This window comes from Achroia grisella, unplaced genomic scaffold, assembly GCF_030625045.1.
Source record: "Achroia grisella isolate CSIRO2021 unplaced genomic scaffold, CSIRO_AGI_Agris_v1 utg402, whole genome shotgun sequence".
In the NCBI taxonomy this organism is placed as follows: domain Eukaryota; kingdom Metazoa; phylum Arthropoda; class Insecta; order Lepidoptera; family Pyralidae; genus Achroia; species Achroia grisella.
The window spans coordinates 3,034,393-3,042,479 of NW_026712841.1; the positions used below are offsets into that span (position 1 = coordinate 3,034,393).

General features: G+C 31.1%; 1 protein-coding gene across 3 annotated transcripts in view; it reads right to left on the reverse strand.

Annotated features, from left to right (window-relative positions):
• Nucleotides 1-5,266, reverse strand: part of LOC131844437 (cyclic nucleotide-gated cation channel alpha-3) — a 94,217-nt gene extending 88,951 nt beyond the window's left edge. For 2 of the 3 annotated variants that reach the window (XM_059193326.1, XM_059193327.1), the window contains exon 1: nt 5,214-5,252. The gene's annotated coding sequence lies outside the window, so the exon portion shown is untranslated. Of the gene's footprint in view, nt 1-5,213 lie in introns of all 3 variants that reach the window. The other variant, XM_059193329.1, reaches the window with a different exon arrangement.
• Nucleotides 5,267-8,087: the final 2,821 nt, after the last annotated feature.

The following is an 8,087-nucleotide window of genomic DNA, read 5'->3' on the forward strand; positions in this document are numbered from 1 at the left end:
TACACAGTGACGTCAGGAAATGACTGCTGTAATCACGTTACAGTAACACAATTTTACATAAAAGCTTTATGATTGCTTTGGGACGAAGAAAACGTTTGCAGTATAATACAAACGAGATTTCCGACCACCGACGAACAACGAGGCATTTAAATATCGAATTGTTCAGCCTTTGAAGCTACATATTAATTAAGAAATGGTAGAAAGCTTGCCAAACATATCGTTAATGAACAATTAGAAACATTTGCTTTAGACATTACATAAGTTTGAATTAAATGTTTATGTATTAAATTCTATGTGAGGTGTATGTCAGGTAATCAATTCATCTTAATCCCTCGCAACAGGTAAGCAATTCGCAATGGTTCGAAGAGCTCGTAACAATGTTCTACATGAATAATTCCATGTTATCTATTATATGTAATAGGGTTCACGACGCCCCCTACGATAACAACAAGAATATAATAATTCACCGAAATTGATAGGGTTGCCTTTAATGTATAATTCACGACAGTAACATAAACCAACCCTTGTTCGTTTAATATTGTTTATAAATATTTAACGTATTTTGCAGATGCAAAATACGTATTGAAAAAGCAGAGGTTTTGAACTACACTTCATTTATATGGTATCGTACACAAATTCAAAGGTACAAGTCGTTCAAAGGTTAAAAAGAAGAAGGGATCTCTTCTTCCTTTTGGCTATAAATTTGTCATTGTGCCATATAATTTTCTCTTAGTTTTGTAATATACAAATAAATTTTTGCACACAAATCCTGTCAGTTGGAAGTTAAATCAATAAATATTTAACTAAATTATAATTAAATTATAATTTAAATAAATAAATTATATTGTTTAACTTGCAAAACTTGCGTGTTCACGTGGCTATAGAGGCTTACTTTACATTAAGAATGGCCAATTTCATTTTCAAAAATTTTCGATTATAGAACTTTAATGACAATACTGCAGCAGCTAATATATTTATACAATAAGTGGAAAACAAGAATGGCGTTTACGCAATTAAGTCACAAGGAAAAAACTATGTCAATTTGTAAATTGCATAAAACATAGTCACTGTGTGCTTTTATCTGTGTAGCACTAGTTTATAATATATCACATTACTTCAAAATGTTGCGAGCCAAGAAATGTGACGTAATAATAGACAGGAAATTAAATTTTCTAATTTTACAGATTTGGAAATCAAATTTAAATTAATACATCTTTATGTACAGATCATATTTTTTATTAATAAAAGTCTTCAACCAAATTGATGCGCTATGTAGAGTTTTAAATTAGATTACCATAATAGTATAATATTTCTCTATGAATATTTGTCACCTAGAGGACAGGATCAAAATTTATGAAATGTTGTGTATATACTTCAAGTTATTTTTATTATTTAGGGATTTGGGCTATTGCTCAGTGCTTAGACCACTGAACTGTGACTTGTAGAGATCTATTGTGCTCGCCCTATTTTAGAGTTCTCTGCCTAGGCCTGTCAGGGAATAACATTGAAAAATATTCCTATCGGCTATATGTGTTTTTGTCAGGATGAAGTGTGTGCTTTGCAAAGGAGATATTTTGTCTATTCGTGAGTAGGGTACAACCACATAGAATGTGTATTAGTATTTTAACGTGATCCTAGGTGTTTTAAAATCATAATTATACCCGCCAGCTATTTTTTAAGACTACGTCTACCGAGAACACTTATTTAGTATAAAAATATATGATTTAACATTTTTAATAAAATCTCTGTACCTATAATATAATAAAAACATTTCACTGTAATTTAATAAACTTGAAGGATAATATCCACATTATGTACGTCATGTTATTATTCATTTTCTATCTGAGTGCAATAACATGCATGTAGCGCTAAGGGCGTAATATCAACGTACAAGTACTGAATTCTTTCATAATATTCTTATGTATTATATCAAGTAAATAATTTCAAAACTACACGAAAATAGCCATTTTAAAATAACCTCTCATTACTTCATATCAATAACCATATAATATTAAGTCTATTTTATATAACTGGAATATTTTCCCAGCCGATGGGCATTCTAATATTTATTGAGGGGTTGGGGCGATTACAATGTGTCATGACTTGTAGCACTGCGATCTGTAGAGATCCATTGTGCTCGCCCTTTTTTCAGAATTCGCTACCTAGGCTGGTCATGGACAAGGATATTTTTAGAAGCAATGGTTTTTATCTCCTCGACATAGAACTTTTGGTTACACAAAGGAGATATGTCGATTCGATTTTGACTTCTGATGGTAAATAATAACCACCATCTGTAGACTGTTAATTGTAATAGCGAATAGTGATCCCATTGCTGTTGATGACCAGGGCATGTTGATCTCCACACAAAATAATACTTTACATCTAATTCTATATTTTATAGTACATTATTTAATATTCATTCTTAACGGCATAAGTATATCCTCTACCGTAATGAAAATGTAGTCAAATTGTAGAGCACTTACATAGTATTGAAAGTATTTACCGCCGGACATTGAACAACATTGAAGTATAAATTGTGCACCGTCAAAGCACAACTACGGAAATTGATTTTCGTCGCAAATAGTATAGTTCACCGTATATTAAATTTTACGATCCACATTTAACTGTGCCACGGAAAATAATTTACAGTTTCCAGGAAATATCTTGTTGTCTATAGACTATAGAATTTAATACATTCGCATCATTTCGAATACATTCATGATTAAAATTGTTTAAAACTACAAATCTCGTAGCGCTAATTGAATAGTCCAACTGTTACTCGCTGTTAACACGTTGACGGACAGTAGGAACAAGCGAAGTTCGAAAATTGACACTATATGTTTTTGTGATTTTTAGAATGTTAGAAGTATAGTTTTACTCTTTCTGCTTAAATAAACTTATATATAATATATATTTATCATTTACATTATCATTATTTATTTATATTTCAAATGTAAAACCAAAAAAAAAAAAAGTAAACAGTATAACCTATAGTATCGTTAACCTAACCTAAAATGCTAAATTTTGTTTTTTTATTTCTGTTTAAAGTATAAAATGAATAATAAACAAATACATACCAGTATAGTTATATAAATAATAATAAATCGATCGCACTACTCCCTTCACAACCACGTGCATACTGAATCTGCAACTCGTATAACAGGTGAAATATGAACTTCAACCTAAAAAGATGTTTTCAAAACACGACACTATGCTTCTACGTATACGCCAGTAAGTGCACATTTGTGCTGCTATAGCCGTAGTGTCTAAAAACGACCGTTTCGTTTTGGACGGCTATAGCAGTCATGCCACATTGTGAACTTCGCTTTGACGGCTATAGCCGCAATTGTCCGTCAACGTATAGTTTTCTATAAGGCAAATAATTTTTAAAATAATTCATGTATAAATCAGTATGTATATATATGTATATGTATATTATAATAAATAATGAATGCATTATAAACGAAATTTAAAATTATTGAACGAACTAACTTGAATTAAGAACTGTGATTTTATCTCTTTCTTTCTACTTTTACTATATGACGTTTACTTATATATAAATATTACACAACGGATTTTGTAGCGATTTATTTTTAATAGATAGAGTGATTCAAGAGGTAGGTTTATACATATATAATACATACAGACCCGTGCGAAGTCGGGGCGAGTAGCTAGTATGTAATATAACAAATATGACTATTTGGATAGTATAAAATATATAGTATATTGCAAATTCAGAATATTTTCTTATTTATTATTATTCCACCCTGCTAATATTTGCGTACATTTCAAAAGACAACATAAGAAATTCAGGCGAGACGGCAAAAGTAACGGACCCACAAATAACGCTTTTTAGATGAGTTACACGAATTCCCTGGAATAAATTAATCAAGCGGTAGGGTAGCCCACGTAGCGTAAATTTACGAGTAACCTCAATCCCGCCCGCGCCGCCGCCTCATCTCACTACACAACTCATCAATTTTCTTAGAACCCAGGACATACTACTTGGAATTCTGTTAATTAAACTATGCCGCCAAATTAAACTGGCACAATTGAGGGTCATGTCTCTAAGTATGAGCATAACCAGCTTTGACCCTTGAAGTTAATTTAAAACTGTAAATTACAAAGGAATCACCACGTTTTGACGCAGTCACGTACGATTTACTGGGAAGCACGTTAAATTATCATATAAGGAAGTAACAACGAGGAACCAAGCCAAAAGCATGCAAACGCAAATTATTATGTCGGGCACGTGAAATGGAGATTATATTGAGATTCCTCATACAAAGAAGCTATATTTAGATTTTAATAGAAGAAAACGTTTAAATTTTGTTTATAAAATAAGAACATTTATGAACTTTGTGAAAGGTAGATAATTGCTTTCACGTTCTTACGGTATTTTATACAAGTTATTTTAATCTTCCTGTATACATATAAAAAAATAATTGAATAACGTCTACTATAGATCCTCTTATTTACTACCACATCTTAAGCCCAAAAAGTTTGAATCAATCCACTAAAAAGCATTGTTTGTTAATTTATATTACTGACCGAATAAATCCTGTTTGATAAAAATTACGTTATTAAAATTTATATAAAATTAACGTCACAATTTAATTATTAGTATATATCCGTAGAAGGAATTTCAGATAATTTGATAACACCCTAAATAGAACATTCTTTATTCAAACAAACGTAAAATTAGGCACTTTTTTAATCTACCGCTTATTCGAAAAGCTGCCTCATCACAAGAACGAGCAACTTTGCGTATTTCTCTTGTAAATAATTCTTGTAAGTTTATATTTTTGAGTTTAAATGTATACAAACTACCAACTAGCACTAATTTATTAGAATCAAAATATTAAATACACAATCAGCTGGTTAAGTGACTAAGATTAAATCAGTCGTAGCGAAAAGAGCAGACCAGTCCCTACAAGCAGATAGATGTGACATAAGTAGTAATAAATTCTTATTAATATTATAAAGGTGAATGTTTGTGAGTATTGATGGATGTTTGTTACTCTTTCAGGCAAAAACTATTGAACGGATTTTGGTGAATCTTTACAGTATTATAGCTTATACACAGAGAATAACATATAGGCTACAATTTCTAAATATATTATGTCTATTGCGCGAAATATAATGATAAATGTCAAGTAACTGTGATGCAGACGAAGTTTCGGGGATCAGCTAGTTAAGTAATAAAGACTAACCGATTAGACTGTGCCGGCTGGCGCCGAGGCTGGGCGCGGGCGGCGAGCCGGCCGCTCGCAGCGCGCCGAACGCGCCACCGCCGCCGCCGCCGCCCAGCGCGCCGCCTTCCAGCGCGCCTGCAACGTTAACGAGTCGTCAGCGTCATCTAAGCTACGCTATATTATACAAACAAGTACATTTGCCTAAATTAAAATCAATTAATTCTGATGTGAACAAAATTATAGACTATATCAACAAATTGGCAAAGTTATAGTGCTTTAGTCTATTTACAATAAAAAAGTATTTGGTTCATTTCTTCTTTAAATAAACATACATATTCAACATATCATAAGAAATATCCAACACGTTATGTGTACAGCAAATATAAAAGTAAATGAAAAGATACCAAAGTAAAAGTAACAATAGACATAAAAATGGATATGAAAATGGTTAAATATAAGGAGATTTCTACAAACATGTAAAAAATAAAAAGATATATCGACATGCTTAAATAGAAAATTACTTAATATATACCATACACATTTTACTAATATTAAAACGTTGAAAGTTTGTGGGTATGGATGGATGGATGTTATTTTTTCACACAAAACTACTGAACGGATTTTTATGAAACTCTACAATAATATACCTTATGTTATACATCTGAATAATACATAGGCTATAAATTTCACGTGGGTGAAACCGCGGGAACAACCCTTATATTTATAGTTATCTAGTGTTGCTTCGGGTATTTAGAAAACAGATGATCTAGTTGCAATTTCTTTATAATATTTATATTATTTAACGACTATCAAAAGATATCTATAATTAATTATACTCTCATTACGCATGAATATGGGCATTGTTATATAATTACACTATGATAAGAGAATAAATAAGAAATGGATTAACAGAGATAAAGAGAAAAAATATCTATACCTATACCTAAAAATAATACGATAAATTCGACAATAATTCAGCTTCTACACTATAGTTTAGTGACCAGCAAATGCTTATTAAAGACCTTATTTTAGATTTTACAAAATTATAAAAATAATGGACTGTTCTATTTTTATAAAATTCTTTGTTCAATTATAATTAACTAGAAGAAATGCATTGTTAACTTCCCAAGTTGTGACATTGTTTTAGAAGATGAAAGGTTTTAAACAATTCAACCCTAACATATCAACCCTTTCAATAAAATTCAACGGTGCGTAAAGTGACATTTCTTCACGCGGAAAAGCAAAGGAAAGTCCTTCAAATAAAATCATGAGAATATTTCGTCTCTATTTCTAGATGTCACCAAGCTAAAACAAAATATAATATCACAGATACCCATGTAGTTTAATCCCAAAAAACAATAATTTTATAACTTTTATACTATTAAACTTATACTAATTGATTGCATTAACCATAAATTAATTACTATATTACTATTAATTAGTATAAATTAATAAATTTCGATAGTATAAGTTCATACATAGCTACCCGTTTCGGTTTCATACGAGTGTGTATTATTACATATATAAACCTTCCTCTTGAATCACTCTATATATTGCTAAAAACTTCAATAAAATATGATGCCTAATTTAAAAGATCTTAGCGAACAGACAGCGTAAGTGACTTCGTATTTTACTATGTAAAGGTGCAATATCATCTTTATAAAGCGCAAGGAGCACCAAGGAGGTCAAATTGCGATAAAATAGGACATGAAATTGATAGGTCCTTTCGTTTCCAATAAAGCGAGTGATAAGGGCTTTAGATATAGCCAGTCAGCTGAAATTTTCAGGAACTAGACTCTAGGGACGTGTCGCGTTAGTTTATACCTCTCTAATGTGGCCATCCCGAGTATACTTATTACGTTTTTCTTACAAATTCAAATAGATTACGCTTGACACGAACATGTTTATCTAGCCAAACTATTGCAAACAGGAAATAATAATAAATTATCATGATAAACATGTATACTTTACTAAATGTTTAGTTCTTAGTTAGTTTGGTTTTGATCTTGGAGACATAATGTCAAATTAAAATTTAATGCAGATAAAAAGACTGCTAAAATTTCTTACCTTGCCTCTACTAAACGCTTTGTAATTGCGGCATGTATTTAATTTTGATTATATCCTAACAATATACTATATTGTCTTTGTATAGAGCAAATAATGAAACTTAATAAAATCTATATTATTGAGACAAAAAACATCAAATTTTCCTATTTCTGTACTAAATGTGGGAGTTAAAGAATTAGGAAAGTGTTTGTTATTTGTCACAATAAGCATAAATTAAGCTTGAATATAGTATTTCATTTTGTTTAATTCAACAAACAATATTGGTTATTCACATTGTCATGTGAACTCAGTGATCAAAAACTAGTAAACTAAATATAATAACCATGCCGTGTGTGCCGTACTATATAGATAAAAGATTAAACGACATCCAAATGGCTCATAACATGGTAGTCACGATGCCTCCATTCTATCTTTATTTACTTCAAAATAGATAGCCACTAAAACTTAAGGTGGTTTATGCGAACTCATTATTTTTATAAACAGAAACATTCCTGGTACGTCTTGTAGTAAATATGAAGGGAGCAATGGTGGCGACCAAAATTTCCCAGCTTATTTCCCCAAGTCCAGTCCTTCGCTTTTATGGACCATGTAAAGTAAATTTATTGCTGTTTTTTCCACATTTTCTATACACATCGTTTCAGCTGTGTGCTTGGTAATATTTTTATGAACATTGTTATACCCAGTTCGGCACCATATGTTGATATAATTTCGTTTTATGAATTCATTTCCGTGTTTACATGACCAAGTTACACAACCAATGAATGTATTCACATTGTTTAAGTGTCTGCATGGTTTTATACAAGTGTTTCACGCATTATTATAATC